General features: G+C 32.7%; 2 pseudogenes; both read right to left on the reverse strand.

Annotated features, from left to right (window-relative positions):
- Positions 1–2,782: 2,782 nt before the first annotated feature.
- LOC124936521 lies at positions 2,783–3,929 on the reverse strand (annotated as a pseudogene).
- Positions 3,930–16,297: 12,368 nt separating this feature from the next.
- Positions 16,298–17,339, reverse strand: LOC124934118 (annotated as a pseudogene).
- Between the last annotated feature and the right edge of the window lie 359 nt (positions 17,340–17,698).

Below are 17,698 nucleotides of genomic sequence, written 5' to 3' on the forward strand. Positions count from 1 at the left end.
ACTTTTATTTAAGTCTCGTTTGATTTTATAAAATAGGTCTTTAATCAAACTTTCAAAGTTTTGTATGCTTTGATCTTGGATTTGTATTGAGACTTGTTTGACTTGAATTTCTCAAATATGGAGATTGAAAATTGGAGTTGAAAAAGAAGGTGGAGTACTTATTCGATGTTGCAGATTATAGAAGACAATTGATGCAACATGTAAAGGGTTTTCTGATTAAAGCAGGTGACTTTAATGTTTGTTTGCAAGAGTGTATTTTTGATATGTGTGTTTAAGGGCCGGATTTGGATTTGCATCAACCTTATGAGTAGGTTTTGATTGGCAATCCCGGTAAGTCTTGGTGCGAAGTTGTCAAGTGGGTGTTGATGCCTCAAGGGTTCTACCAAGAATGATAATTTCTAAGGTATGAGTTGAGGGTGCACTAATCATATATATAGTTTGTTAGATTATTTCTATGCAGGATTTTGCTAGAAGAATGTGGAGAACAAACGATACATCTTCATGCTTATTGAATTAGTTGGAGGTTTTATTATAACCGATTATTGTCTTGGCATACATGGGTGACATTATTTCACTATGGCGAGGGCTTTGACTTGAAGAAATTCTCGGCTGAAATAAGTTTGGAGAGATTTTTATTTGGAAACCGGTTATTGAAGAAGTCAAATTAAAAGAGGGGTAGAGAGAAAATCTAGTAGTAGATTTTTCGCCTACAGCCGCACAGGGTTCATCAAACTGACGATGGAAGATTCAAACAGAGTCCGATTGCGCTGAGATTTTATCGAGAGGGTTGGTAACTCATTCCTCTACATTTTCAACGGTCGGATCAAGGTTTGGACGTCTCGAAGTTTGTTTTTCTGGGGCTTAAAGTGTCTGCCTATTTTAGTTTTATTTGACTTATTTGGGACCAAAAAGTTTGTATCTTTTTGGTTATGACCTCATCTTATTGGAAGAGCTAATCAAGATGAAGACGGTGGTGAGATTATGTGCTTTTACATTTGACAAAAACATGATCGAATATTGGAAGTTATTATCAAAATGGTGTTTACCGATGATAACATTGTCGACATGTTGACAGGGCAATCCTTCATGCCAAAATTGCAAGATTGCATTGAGTTGGCGGGTGATTAAAGATTGAAACAATTCCAGCTAACACATATTATGAATGAAAGACCAGGAAGAGGAAGACTAATGAAAGACACTTATAAGTTGAGGTGGAGACATCTTGAAAGCAACTCTCAAACGACCGAGAAGAAATCATTGCATTATCTTCTAATGTGAGAAGATAAATAAAAACCTTGAGTGAGATTCCTAGTCATGAAAAAGGGGCTAGATGGGAGACTCAGTTAATTCGAAGGTGATGATTTTGTTACTTCTTTTGTTCTATCTTAATTGTCTATACATTGTGGATCATATATTAGATGAATGAGATGATTGAGACTTTGAATAGGGATTCCTAGTCATGAAAAAGGGGCTAGATGAGAGGTTCGATCAATTCAAATGAAAGGATATTCGATTTCTTTCAGAGAAACTATAGATGATCATTTGAAGCATGGGTGAAGACAATTGAAGAGAGAGATATTGAATATCGAAATAATATTCTTGGATTGCTAGGCATTTTTGGACTCAAGAAACTAGCATATTGCAAGTTAATGTGTTCAAGGAGAAGTATGAGGTTCAAGTTGGTTGAGTATGCAACGTTCAAGGCAAGATGGGTGACAAATACTTTGTCAGATCTTGAGCTAGAGAAAAGAGATGTCGTGATAGCCTAATTTATTTGTTATGAAGTAGACGATAAAGGTTCGTCTTGGGTCTTCTCGTTTTTTGATCGATATCTTATTTTGAGGAAGTAGACGATGGAAGTTCGTTTTGGGTGTCCTCAGTTTTCGATAGATATCTGATTTTGAAAAAGTAGACGATGAAAGTTCGTCTTGGGTCTATTCGGTATTTTAGTTTCAGTCGATTGTTGGACTTGAAAAATAAGACACTCAGTTTGTGGCAAACAAAGGTAAAGATTAATTTTGACATAATAAAGAATTGTTAATTCTAGTTTCCGCATATGTTAATGGGTATGAACAAAGATTGGGAAGAGTTGTTGAATGTCTCTCAGCGTTAAAATAACGTGGTTACCCAAATTTATTTGGTGTTATAAACTCTATGATTTTATTTTCTAAGGGCTTTTTGAGCGGAAGTGGAGGTATAATGATTTATCTCGTGAATGGCTCGAGCAGTGAAGATTGATGTGTGGCTCATAACTTTTTGATGGCGCGATATACTTAATGGTGGAGATTGTTATTCTTCTAAGGGCTCTTGAGTGGAGTGGAGGTGAAGATTGATGGGTACGGCTCGTGTATTTCCTAAGGGACGTGAAATTCGTCAAGGTGGAGATTTGTAATTTATTCATCACATCTCAATAAGCGCGGTATTCGCCCAAGGTGGAGATTGTTGGGTTTTGGGCTCATATTTAATTAGAGTTTATATATTGTAATTGGGCTTTAAGCTTTTATTGGGCTTAGGAGTAGTAGTTTAGTCTTTTGGCTTTTGATGTACTCCTATAAATAGAGACATTGTAACCTAGGGTTACTTGGACCATTATTCCATGGAATATCAATAGAATGGACGACTCCCCGAGGATGTAGGCATTGTTGGCCGAACCTCGTTATATCTTGTGTTCTTTATTATTCTTTACCAATTTATCTTTATATCTTCTTTTATCGTGTGTTTAGATTAGATCGTTTCTCAACAGCTGGAATCCTGAGAGATTGGTGAGATAATAATTATGGACATGATATAACAGCTAGCACTTGATGCTATACATTTTTACACAATTTGATGGCATTTCTGAGCTAGCTTATGCAGCAGTTGGGTATGAAGCCTGCATAGCTATGCCGCACAGTCCTTCCTTGGCACTAATACCACGTTCCATTCTGATGTATCCTTCCTCGCCCCAAGAGCCCCCCCACGAATTCTTCACAAGCCAATATTTGGTCCCATCATCCGCAGTGCCATAGCCCACAGCCGTTACACCGTGGTCTAGAGAGGTTCCACACGCACCCGTGAACACACCTCCCGAGTAGAACTGAAAAGCGAACCCTCCTGCATCAATGGCTACCGAAACAGGGTGATTGGCCACACCTTTGAGCAACGCACTCTCGCTGTTTGCGGGTACGTCTTCAAATCCAGTTATCTTAGCCGCGTGATTGGCTGCCTTTTTTTTGCTGCATTTGTCATCAGTTCCAGCGTATGGGTAGTTGGATTTGGTTGTGAGGCCTCTGTTGCGTTTTATGAACATGAAAGCATCATCCATAAGACCGCCATTGCAGCCTTGATCCACTCCGTTTACGTCTCAATCCACTAGCTCTTGCTCAGGGAGATCAGCTTACCAGTCGTTAGCTGTGTGATTCCTTCCATGGCACAGCCGAAAATCCCCAGCAACACCCTATCGATTGATCAATGAGGCGTTTTTATTTTTTATAAGTAAATCCTACAAAAGCGAACTTAAAAGCTAACTCACCACACTGGCCTTGGTCCTTGACTGGAGTAACTGCGCCTTTCTTCCTCCAGTCAATGGTGCGGGCACTGCTGAAATGTTCCCATATTGGAAGGAATCGGTTGAAGATGTCTGGCTCTTGAACCTATTCCTTAGCTTGAACTCTTCATTCGTTAGGTCGACAAACCGGTTCTCTCCGAGTTTGTATGGAGCGTTTTCAGCTTTGTTAAACAACTCAATCTGTTCCATCTTTGAATACGTTGAACCGAGTGTACTTCTCAGCATCATCTTTGTAGACACGATTATGTTGCACCATCCATTGCTTGTGCCTCTTGAGCATCGAGGTGTCAAGGAGAGACCGGGACGTGGTTTGAGAAACGAGGGCTGCGAAAATCAAGAGCAAAGACATTCCCATGTCCTTGGAATCCATCTTAATTCAAATGTTGTTAAATAGTAGAGGTAGATTTTGCTTTCTAAACTCACATTGTAGTATTTTTATAGGCATAAATAAATGGGTAGAGATGTTAGAATTAATTGTATCTTAATTTGGTCATATTAGTATGAAAAGTATTGTTTCATACAGTGCCTTTTAAAATGTTCTATTTACCTTGTAGCTTTCTATTGTCTCTATTTTGTTTTCAAATATTCACAGAAGAAAAGGAACACTCCAATTTTACTCATATATATTACATCTGAAATTGAAATTGATTGCTCACATGTTTAAAACTCAGTGGTATTTCTCATTAGAAACTAGATCCCTATATAAAAAAATAAAATTAGTTGCTTTTCTTAGAGGGGTGTGAACATTGGGTGATATTGTAACACTATATATATATAATATTAATAATAATAATAATAATAATGCTTAATTATATTACTAGTGCTTAATTAGAAAGGATTCGCATCGTCTGGTTGAGAATTGATATGCGAGAGTAATAGATACTTGGATCGGATTGTGGGTTGACCCGTCCATAAACTAAAAACGATTAAAAATAAAATTAAAAATGTTATAAGTATGTTTTGAACTTGCAACATAATAAAACAAATACAACTATTTAACCAAATAGGCTAATAAAACTATATATTTTAATTCAACATCAAATTTGATGAATGTGAGACATTCTTAACAATATAGGTTCAACTTTTTTAATTAACTCTCTATATATAATTAGGGTGAACAACGGGTAAAACCAATCAGTTTTGTCCGATCTGTATTAAATCCAAACTAAATTTATCTAATTCGTAATCCAAATTATTTTACAAATTAATACGGATATGAATTGGATGAAATATGGTTTGGACAATCCAAACTAAAAAAATATTTATATATTTATAAATGTCAACTTGAAATTATTCAATAATATTAAATTAATTAGATTATTCAAATTTAATCCGAATTTAATCCAACACAAAATAGTTAATTAAATTTTGTATTTCGAATCCGAATCGGATTAGTCGGTTAAATCTCAACTCTTGATTAAAAAAATCTAATTACTTAATTTATTTTTTAATGTTTGATTATAAAACAATAGTATTAAACTTTTAATTTTATAATTAATTTTGTTTGTTTATAATTTAAATCTGAAAAAAATTTTGTTAATTAAACAATGCAGAAATAAGTAAAAAATATATTATATTTAAATGAAATGTAATTTAAAGAAAACAAATTGAAAAACATAGTTTTATTTAGATAGTTTAGATCATTTGGATAATCCTAATCCAATATGAATTTAATCCGATCCAGATTCAATTCGATATGATCTCAATTCAATCCGAAATATCCAATCCGAATTAGTATTTCAAATTCGGATCGGATTGGATTTCAGATTAATCCATCCATTGTTCACCCCTATATATAATAATGCTTAATTTCAAAGTATCTGGATTGTTGGGTCAAGAGATGTGGTTAATTTGAATATATATATATATATATATATATATATATATATATATATATATATATATATATATATATATATATATATATATATATATATATACGAGAGTGAAATGATACTTGGGTCGGATTGTGGGTTGATACGCCTATAAACTTAAAACGGTTAAAAATAAAATTAAAAATGTTATATGTATGTTTTGAACTTTGAACCTAACAAAACAAGTACAACCTTATAACCAAGTGTGATTGTGATGTAGTTTGTCGATAGATAATAAGTCGGTAATAATTGAAAGTGATTAAAAAAATATGAATCAAATATTTGATTGATCAAAATGTGAGGTCACGATGTTAAATGTCAATTGAGATTGGTATATTATTTTCTTAGGGATAAGAGACGTGTTAAAGTGTGGTTGGGATGTGGTTTGTCGAGAGATAAGAGGCCAATAACAAAGGATCGTGAGGTCATGAGATTAATGGTCGATTGAGATTGGTAGTTGATTTGTTAAAAAAATACGTGATCTGTGAAAATGTGATTGAGATTGGTGGTTGATTTTTCTGAATATATATATATAAATAAAGAGAGGTTTAGTTAATTAAGAAAGAAATTAATATATTTTTTTATTTTAATAATAAATTTAAATAAACAAAATAAATAATTCAAAATTTATTTAAAACAATATTATAAAATGAACATTAATAGTATAATAATAATTCATATATATATATATATATATATATAAATATAAAATAAACCTTATTGAAAAAATAATAAATTTTAAAAATAAAAATTTAATTTAAATATATTAAAATAAAACGTATTTATTAAATATTTTATGATACAAATATATATATATATATATATATATATATATATATATATAAAGTATTTTTTTAATTGTTAGTCATATAAATTATATATGCATATACAAAATTATAAATATAAATCAACAATATTAAGTGGTGAAGGGGTTAAAGTGTTAATGGTACATAATGAAGACCATGGTTCAAATCCCGTTAGGCATAATTTTTAAATTATGCTGAATGCGAATGATATTAGTTAATTTTTTTATAAAATTGGTGGGTGGGTAATGACGTTCATAAAATTAGAGGTCGATTGGGATAGATGGTTAAAATATACGATGAAATTGGTGGTTGGGTAAATGACATCCACGATATGAAGGGAACTGTTTTATTGTTTGTTGATTTGACCGAATTGAAAGTATAAGGTCACAAGATTAGAAGTCAATTGAGGTGGATAAAAATATGGAATGAGAAAATTCGTTAGTCGAAGTGAGTATGCCACACGATAAAATGTCGATTGGGGATTGATGGCCAGCGTGAGGGTAAAAGAGATTGGTAATGTACCAAAGTGAAAGTTTAAGGCCACGGTATGAGATGTCCGATTAGGGTGGATAAATGTGAAATGAGATGATCTGGTTAGTCGAAGTGAGGATAATAAGTCAGGTTGTTTATTGTAAAATATGTGAGGAGATTGATTGTTTGACCGAAATGAAAGTAAGTTTTGAGATGAGAGGTTGATTAAGATTAGTGTGATAAAAATGTGGAATGAGATGGTTTTGATTAATCGATGTAAGTAAGGTCACGCTATGAGAGGTCGATTGAGAAGTTGAAGGGTCAAATTGAGAGTAAAAGAGATTGATAACGTTGGAGATAATTGATTTGACCGAAATAAAATTGTGTAAGGTCACACAATATGAGAGGTTGATTAGGGTGTGGATAAATGTGGAATGAGATGGTTAGTTATTCGAAGTGAGGATAAAAAAGTCAGGTTGTATATTGTAAAATATGTGAGGAGATAGGTCACGAGATAAAAGGTCAGTTGGGGATCGGTGACCAAAGTGAAGAGTAAAAGATATTGGTAATGTTGGAGATGGTTGATTTGATCAAAGTGAAAGTGTAAGGTCACATATGTGTGGTCGATTATTGGGGTGGATAAATATAGAATCAGATGGAGGGTTAGCCGAATTGAGGATAAAAAATGTTGAGTTGTATATTATAAAATATGTTAGTAGATAAGTTGTTTGACAAAGAATGCAATGTCTCGAGATGTGAGGTCAATTGTGAATTGATGGATAAATGTGGAATGAGATGGTTAATTATTCAAAGTAAAAGTAAGGTAACGAGATGAGAGGTCAATTGGGGTGGATAAATGTGGAATAAGATGTATGGTTAACTAATGTGAGGATACAAATGTCGGGTTGTATATTATAAAATATGTGAGAAGATTAGTTGTTTAATGAAGTGAAAGTAAGGTCTTTGAAAGAATAGAGGTCGATTATGATTGATGGATAAATATGGAATGAGATAATTTTTAATTAGTCGAAGTGAAAGTAAGGTAAGAGATAGAGGTTGATTGAGAATGACATTGATGATATTAATGGTTAAAATATACAAAAAGATTAATTGTTTGACTGAAGTGAAAGTTAAGGTCACAAGATGAGAAGTCCGATTTGAAATGATAGATAAATGTGGAATGTGATGCTTGGTCAGTCTGAGTGTTTTAAGGTGACGAGATGAGAGGTCGATTGAGCATTGATAGTCTAAAGTTAGGGTAAAAAAGAGATTGATAATGTTTGAGATTTTTTATTTAACCAAAAGTATAAGTTCACGAGATGAGAGTTCAGTAGGAAAGAATATATATGATGAGATATGTGAGAAGATATGTTGTTTTACCGAAGTGAATAAAATGTGGAATAAGAATGTTTTATTTTTTATTTTAATATATTATTCGTGATTTATTAAAACTTTTAAACATTAAATACATATTATTATATTTTTTTGTTTATATTTTTATTCGTATACATAACACGAGAATCTTTATAGTTTGATATAAGTGAAAATTTCTTGAAAATACCTATACGTCTTTAAATATTATTTACATGTTTTTTTTTATTATTACTTGAATATTTAATTTATATTGAGTTTTATCAAAATTCTATTTTATAATAAAATGTATTGTTGATTTTTTTTTTAAAACTGCAATATTTTTTATTAAATTATTTAGATATAATATTTTTTGAGAAAACAAAATAATCGAACAAATATTCTAAGTGATAATTGAAGGGAATCTATATAGTAAGCGTCTTCTTTCGCTTATCATTCTTTGACCTTATTTTTTGTGACTAAAGATGAAAATATGAACAAAAATAAATGAGATGGGTGCACTTTTTCGTACTCTTTAGGCTAAATTTAAGTTATAATTGAAATTATTTTTGTCATGTTGTCTCGGTTTTGAAATATTATAATTAAACATCGAGAAATTCAAATAGGGATAAACTATTTTGAGTGCTAGATTTAAAAATTAGGAGTGTTTGTTAACTTGTTAAGGGGGTGAGGAAAAATAAGTATGAAAATGTTGGAGAAAATTTGAGAGATCACATTTTTTTTTATATTGGTACAAGTCAGCGAAATTTATTCCATTTTTTTTTAATTTAAAGTTTAAACGAGAATTATTGGATGCTACAGCTAAATTTTTTCCTTTTTTTATATTAATTATGGATAATTTTGAATTCATTGACTTTGTGAGAAATTTAAATTATTTGCATTTTTTATGTTAAATATTATCTACATAGATTAAAAAAAGAATATTGGTTTATTAATTAATTTGAAAATTTAAATTTTAGTTTTCATGGTCAAAAGGATACCTTTACATAAAAATTAATTAGCTCTAACAACACATTTTCAGTCTCGCTATCAATACGAGTCCGGTAATATATCGCTTAATAACTGTATGAATTTATCTAACCATTCACCATTTATCGAGAAGCACCGGTAATATATCGCTTAATAACTGTATGAATTTATCTAACCATTCACCATTTATCGAGAAGCAGCTTGACGACTTTCAATTATATGAATGAAAATGAGAATTCAAGAATAAAATTGTATGGGTGAGTATCAAGAATAAAAATCGAGTTAATGGGTTTGTTCACATTAGAAAAATAGTAAAATGTAGCATTTTTATGATACATAGATAAATAATATATAATATGATATTTTTATAGTATGTTTAAAATAAATTACTTAAATTAAAGTATAAAGTTTAAAACATTTAATCAAAAGAGATAAAAAAAAAAGAGACTATTTTATTTGTTATTAGTTTTTCCATTAATCCAAGTATATTTGGATTTTATTTTATAGTATAAAAGTAAATTGATATATTTGGATTAAATTTTTAATTAAATGAGTAAGTTAAATGGGGTATTAATATCAACTAACATGTAGCCCGTGCATTTTGTCACGGGCTCAATTTTTTCACTGACGATCCGTGCGGCACTAGTTACGATCTTCGCAAGAACGAGTAACTAGTCAGCCTTACTCGACACAACACTCGACGTTTAATAGAATTGACACAAGAATTCTACAAAGAGAGTAACTCTTACAAAGAATAATATTATATCACTTAAATACTTGGTGATTTACAATGTAATACCTCACAGGTATTTATAGGACTAATTCTAGCTATTACATTAATGACACACTAATTTAGGGCATTCCTTATAAGTGTTAATCAGTGATGCACTAATTTAGGGATTCATTCTAATTGTCAATTAGTGATGGACTAATCAAGGACATTCCTTTTAAGTATCAATTAGTGATGCGCTAATTAAGGACATGCCTTTCAACTCTCAATAAGTGATGCGTTAATCAAGCACATGCCTTCCAACTATAATATTCATTGCGTTGGGCTTAAGCAGGCTTAAGCCTTCTCCTCTTCTTGGGCCAGGAAGATTGGACCGTGACATTCTCCTTAAGCCTCCTCTTCTTAGTCCAAGAAGATTGGGCCGTGACATTCTCCCCGCTCAATCTGGCGACGTCCTCGTTGCTTCCTCCTTGTAGGCCTAGATGGTGTCTCCACATAGGATAAAAGTTTTAAGCAACATGCTGGATTTTTAACTCATTTCTTCTCTAAGAAAGGGCCTTCATATTGCCTCACAAACCCCTTGTGAACTTTGGAAAATCGTCTCTCTAGATGAAGGAGAAGTTTTACCATCACTCGGTTTCCTCTGAACTCCAAGTGTATTCTCTTCTTGTCCTCCCATTTCTTCATTCTTTTGGCGGTCTTGGTTATTTCGTACTTCTCTTTCTTGAAGGGAAACTCATCCGGTTCCCTCTTCAATTCCTCCAATTTAGGAGGTTTAATGCGATAAAGAACCACCGCCGATGGTTTAATACATTTGACTAACTCTTCTCTGTGATCCACCTCTCTCTTATGGTGGGGTTTCTCTAATAATCCAGCGGATATTACATCGTGACCTTTCTCTAGGACAATTGTAACTTCTGGAGGTATCTTCTCTTTAGACGCAGTTTTCTCATCTTTTTTCACAGTGACAAAAGATGATGGGTAGGTCTTCTCCGCACATTTTGAGAGTTGCATGGAAGATAGGTGCCTAGTTTCTATCTTGCCCTCCCTTGTTAAAGGTATTGTGTGAGTATTACCTTGCTCTAGAATGTACATCATATTGGCAGAAGGGAGTAGGATGACATTTACCTTGTTTAGGAACTCTATGCCCAGAACCATTTTGTAGTCATCCATGTATATAATGGAGAACTCCAGAAGGTCAGTCCATTCCCTCAAGTTGATCTTTACATTACGAGCAACTCCATAAGTTGCACTTGGTTCCGAGTTACTACTTTAAGCCATCTTTGCTCCTTAGTGTACCTGATCCCCAGTCTTCCCGCCTCCTTTACCTCTAGAAAATTGTTGTTGGCTCCCGTATCGAGCAAAGCTTTAACCATGTGGTTTCTTACTTTTGTTTCCGTAAATAGTCGCCATTTCGTCGCGGACTTTGCCTCATCAAAATTTGTTGTAACGACACTAAATAAGTTTAACGACCCCAATCGAGCTTCATCGTGAAGGCGTTCTTGCTCCTCCATCAATACTGATAGTTTATTCTTCATAGGGCACTCTCTTACTTTGTGCGGCCCTTCACAAAACAAACACTTTATCCGGGGTCTCTCTACATGTTTCTTCTCCCGATCTTCTCTACCATTGGGTTTGGTAGACTTAACTGGGTCTTCATTGTTGTAGGTATGGTTTCCACCATTTTCCCCTTGCTATTCCTCTCATATGTCAACTATGGTTTCTCTTGCATTCTCATTTCTTTGGTAGCTTTGGTTCCTCCCTCCTGAACTTTGCGAGAGTTCCTACCATCTTCTCCAGTCCCGTGAGGAAGATTCTCTACTTCGTCCATGACCTTTGAATTTTCTTCCGATCTCTTCGTCATTTCAACTCTGATACCAATTGTTACGGGCTCAGTCTTTTCACTGACGATCCGTGTGGCACTAGTTACGATCTTCGCAAGAACGAGTAACTAGTCAGCCTTACTCGACGCAACACTCGACATTTAATAAAATTGACACAAGAATTCTAGAGAGAGAGTAACTCTTACAAAAAATAATATTATATCACTTGAATACTTGGTGATTTACAATGTAATACCTCATAGGTATTTATAGGACTAATTCTAACTATTACATTAATGACACACTAATTTAGAGCATTACTTATAAGTGTCAATCAGTGATGCACTAATTTAGGGATTCCTTCTAATTGTCAATTAGTGATGGAATAATCAAGGACATTCCTTTTAAGTATCAATTAGTGATGCGCTAATCAAGGACATGTCTTTCAACTCTCAATTAGTGTTGCGTTAATCAAGCACATGCCTTCCAGCTAGAATATTCCTAGCCTTGGGCTTAAGCGGACTTAAGCCTCCTCCTCTTCTTGGGCCAGGAAGATTGGGTTGTGACATTCTCCTTAAGCCTCCTCTTCTTGGGCCATGAAGATTGGGCCGTGACAATTTGCACGGGTAATGGTAAAAAAACGTGAAAAAAAATTACAGTAAAAATGTGATAGCATTTCTAATTTTATTTTTAACTATTTTAAGTTTATGGACGGGTCAACCCACAATCTAACTTAAGTATTCATTTACTCTCACATATATATCTAAATTAACCACAACTCTCGATCCAACAATCCAAAAACTTTGAAAATTAAACATCGTTATATATATATATATATATATATATATATGCAAATGAGAAATTTTCAATCAAATACAATGATAAATTCATACGTTGATTGACTAATTTATTTTGATATAACTTCTCAATTGATCACATATTGTTCAAGACAATAACATTTGCATAATTACATAATTTTATTCTTCAATCACCATAAATGAACTTCATTGTTTTTCACTTTCAACATCATAAGAAGCTAGATACTTATTGATTTTTTTTTTTAAAAAACATTCCATTGATCATATTATTTGTGGTTTCACACAATTCTAATTTGATCCCGGTGATATTTATGAATGTTGATCTAATTCTCTACATAGTGATTTTAGTGCTAAATCACTACTAAATTTGTTGTATCTTGAGAACCATCTGATAATCTTCAGCACAAGAAAGAGACGGTGAAACTATTTTAAAGAAAATGTGTTAACCGCATACCTCAAATCAACATTTGATTTCGGTGATATATATTGTAGTTTATTTAATTTCTTTGCAATATTATACTTTTATATTTTCTGTGATTTTAAGACAAGATTACGAATTAGCACCTTCCGATATACCAAGGCAAGAAATGTCGAGGAAAGTTCAATTTAAACTAAATAGAGGGAAACTACAACTGGATTCCAACTAACTCTCCGCTAAACTAATGTTCAAGCTCAGTTGGATTCAAATGAGATCCTAAATCAATTGATAGATAAAGGGGATAGTGTGATATGAAATGATATACATTTCACAAGTCTAAGACAAACATAAAAAATCTCAATTATGGTTAGATATGATTGAGGTTGAAGTCTCTAAAGGTGATGATAAATACAAGTACAAACATTGTCAATTACTTCTCGCAAAGGTGAAGTCAAGTACTATAACACACTTAAAACGATACTTAGATCATTGTGGTAAACACTTGAAGTCTAAAATAATGCTTGAGAGTAAAGTTAAACAACAACAACTATTATAAGGTTTCGAATTTGTAAACACAATTATGCCATCTTTGTTACTTGATGAATATTTTTGTATGGAACGCATGAAAGAAGCTCGGCTAATTGGATCATAATACATCCATTTACTTTATTGGAAGAAGAATGTTTTAATATATTATGTATACGTAAAATGTTGTAGTGGAATCACGAAAAAGAAAAACAAATTGTTGGATTTGCTAAAAATGTGATTAAGATTAACCTCACAACAATTTTATGAAAATCGAAGAATAAAAAAACTAGAGTACATGGTCATCATCGATTATTGGATTGACTCATCTTGTAAATTGAATAAACGTGTTCTCATTTTTTTTCATATTCCTCTTCATAGTGGTCCTCAAATTTTCGATAATCTTTTAAATTGTGGAAGGGAGTGGAATTGAAAATAAGGTATACATTATTTATGTTGACAATGTGAGTGCTATCGATGCTGCAATTAAGTATATGCATGAAGATTTTTTAGAACAAACCAAAACTTAGTTTGTGAGGAAAAGTTTTCAGGTGTTGTGTACATATTTTAAAATTTTATAAGTTAATAAACAAATTTAAAACCTTCATTCAACTTTATGAATAAAATTGATATTCTTCCCTATTTTAAATAGACAGATCCTTTAGTTTTAGTTGGGTAACTTTTCTATCCCAAAAAATAGAATAATGATGTCCTCTAGCTCGGACAATGAAATCCAACATCACATATATTAGTAGGTAGAAACAATAACAAAAAAATAAGATTATTTGCTATTGACAACCTCATGACCACATTTTAACCTACCATTATACATTTAAACAAGATATGCTAACTTAAATTACACAAATGCAGTTCATTAAAGTAACATTAGTTATAGCATGATAGAAGTCTCTTTATTCAATGTTTCTCATTCAAATAGTATTCAAACAATTAGAGAACACTAAAAAATAATTTAAATATTAGGACAAAAGATTATATTCATTTCATCATGCAAGTAGCACACATTTTCAACCTGGCCATAAGGTGAAAATATCTAAAGTTAAAAATGAGTGTATACAGTAGTATTAATTTTCAAATCAAAACATATTAGATCATGAAAAATAAAATTCACATTTCAAACAAAAATAAAAGCATGCAAAAGATAAGAAGACCAAAACATGTGCTCTTTGTAAGAATTTGTTACTTCACCTTTATTTTCTTTTTGGGGATTTGAGGGGAGAATGAAATGTTAAAGTTTTGTAGCTTCTTTAACTTCCCTTTTATTTGTATATAACTTCTTACAAATAGTTTGTACTAAACTTTACATTATCAAATAAAGTAAATGTTAGAGAAAATTGTTAGTTTATCATGCCACACAAGCAAACCAACAACCACATAAGAGTAAAACCAACATTAGACCATTAAACAAGTTTCTCGCAGTTATACCATTCTCCATAATAAATATCAATTCCATAAAAAATGTAGAGCCCATTGTTCATCTTTCAGTAATTACGTATTCACAAAACTTAAAATCCATATTTTTAACACTCAAAACTCTAAATAGTACAAGTAAGATGAATCTGCAAACTATTTAGAATAGTGTCTTTTAGCTCGAATTTAGAACACCCCAAGAGAACTCAATGCAATGGTTTCAGTTGAATCAAAATTATTTTAGTCGATGAGAAAAAAGAGAAAAATTTATTCATAATGGATAATGTAGTCAACATAGATTAGACATTTTTCAAAAAGCACAAGAAAATGGAAGTTGGAGAGGAAATTACTCTTTTAGGAAAGATGTTATAATGAAAAAACAATGTAAGAGTTCGATCATGCATATTTCCCTATACGCCAATGAAACTAATATCAAATATAGACCTAGATCGTCCAATATTTTTCCAAGTAAAAATTCAGACCTATTATATTTGTCATCTTGATCCAAACCTCCCAACAACTACCGAGAGACTCAGACATCACCAACTAAAATCTAGTCATGCTCTAAAAAGACTCTAATTACCCACCACCTTACGACAATGTAGAAGAAGGCGAGACGCCAATTCAACCTCCATAAAGCATATCCGACAACGACTAATCATAATACAAGTTTGTTTTCATACATATATCGTTCGTCCCACTATGAATAACACTTCAACCAAAAAACGGAATCTTAAAATGAATTTTAGACTCCCAAAATTTCTCCAAATAGTAATTTTACGAAGTTGAGCATACAAGTTATAAGAATGTCCCACGTGAAAACAATCTATATTTTTCCACCGCATAACATCATATATGTTCGGTTTTACCTCCTTACGCCTACCATGATCAAAACCTTAGAATGATCTGATGTGACTGTTAAAATCGTTAGTCCAAGAATTAAACATATCCTTAATAATGACATTCCTATAATGACAATTTAAACGGGCTCATGAAAAACCATATTGAGACACTTAACCCTCCATTAGGCATCATCCGCAGAAGTTAATCGAGGTCTTATCTCCACAATAAATCTGAATTGATCACGATAGCTCTTTCATACAAATATATATTGAACTTCAAATTATACAACTCAAAAAACTGTTAAGACTTTTTAGTGAACCATTCAATCCAATCATGACCATGACCATATTTAGCATGTCAAAAAATTATAAACAAAATTTATTGTTACAAATTTTTAAATTGATTAGGATAATTATTAAGACATTAAATTCTTTTTAAACTTCTCTTTAAAATAGTTATTCTTTTGAAATGCAATGATGCTACTACTAATAACAATAATGAGAAAAAAAATATAACTTATTCCTCAATTATAAATAAAAAAAGAAGATTGAATCATAAATTTCTAAAAGAATAAAATAATTATTTCAATTACTACCAGGAAAAAGGAAAAAAAGAATATAATTAAACAAAAGAATAAAATGAAATAAAAAAAATGTGGTGTATAAAGATTACGGTTATGCCCTTAATAAGGAACATTCAGCCGGCAACCCTAAAGGAAACCTCTCGGTGTCATTGCAGTAATTATATGTAGTTGTTCTGCACCCATCTCATCTTCTCTTGGCCGGTCGTGTCCATCTGCTGATTCATCCAGGCATTGCCACTTGAGACAGAGGACGAGTCGGTGCAAGACGACTTTCCGGCGGCAGCGGACCAGACGCAGGCGGTGGCGTCGTTGAAATTGCGGTAAGAGGCGGTGAACGGAGCGTTGGTCCAATCCGTCTTGACAAGTCCACCTCTGGTTGCCCAATCATCGGCGTTCCATAGGCTTGAATAGATCCTCATAGGCTGGTTCTTTAAGTAGGGAACGCCGATGGACTCTGCGTTCTTGAATTCCCTAATGGGTATCCCGTCGACTGAGAATCTGTTGTTATTAACAATAAGATTATTATTATGAGTATATGTTATAGAAAGAATGAATGAATTACATTTACATTATTACATACATAATTCGTTGTGGGTTCCATAAGATTGAATAGGTGTGGAAATCTGCTGTTGGATCGAACCAGAGGTAGAATTGTTGCTCTCTGTTTCCTTTTCCTTGACTGAACACATTGGTGTGAAGAATGTAAGGGTCGCCGCTCAGATTCCCCAAGAATTCGAAATCTATTTCGTCCCAAGTCGATCCAGGCGATTTCAACTGCACCCAATATTTAATTACAATTCATTGTAAGATCATGAGATGATTTGTTTGTTTGTTTGTTAACTTACGTAGTAGGCGGTGACGGTGCCTGCGGAGTTCCCGGAGACGAGTTTGATCTGCATATCGATTTTACCGAAGAGGTATTGATTCTTGGACTGAAAACCGGAGCCGGAGGGCTGATCAAGGGAGAGACTCAGAAGGTCTCCGTTGTTGAGTATTTTTGCTCTGCCGTCGCCCCAGGTTATGTCTACCTTCTGGTTGAAGTTTGCGCTGCATACATCTATACTCAAAATTACGAAAGCGAAGCTCAGTACCAAGAAGAGCATGATTAGTGATGATGAAGAAGAAGCCATTGAATTGAATTGATATTGATGGTTGTTATAATATATTGATTGATATGATGATTGAAGTATTTTTATCTCCATCAAATTTCCCTAGCTGTGTTGATCATTGAGAATGGGAAAGAAAGATAAAGAAGATTCCAGGTTCATTCCATAAAAGCTGAAGCTGTAAACAGATGTGTTCCTCCAACAGTCGTTACTCCCTCACTTGTTACGCGTAATCGAAATCGCGTTATTACCTTTTTCTTTTTCTTTTTATTTATTTATAATATATTCACCATATTTATGCATATATATATATTGTCAAATCATTTTAAGGCAGAAATGTTTTTTTTTTAATTATTATATCTTCATCTAGTCATATATATAAATAT

Source organism: Impatiens glandulifera, chromosome 4 (genome assembly GCF_907164915.1).
Source record: "Impatiens glandulifera chromosome 4, dImpGla2.1, whole genome shotgun sequence".
NCBI classification, from domain to species: Eukaryota; Viridiplantae; Streptophyta; class Magnoliopsida; order Ericales; family Balsaminaceae; genus Impatiens; species Impatiens glandulifera.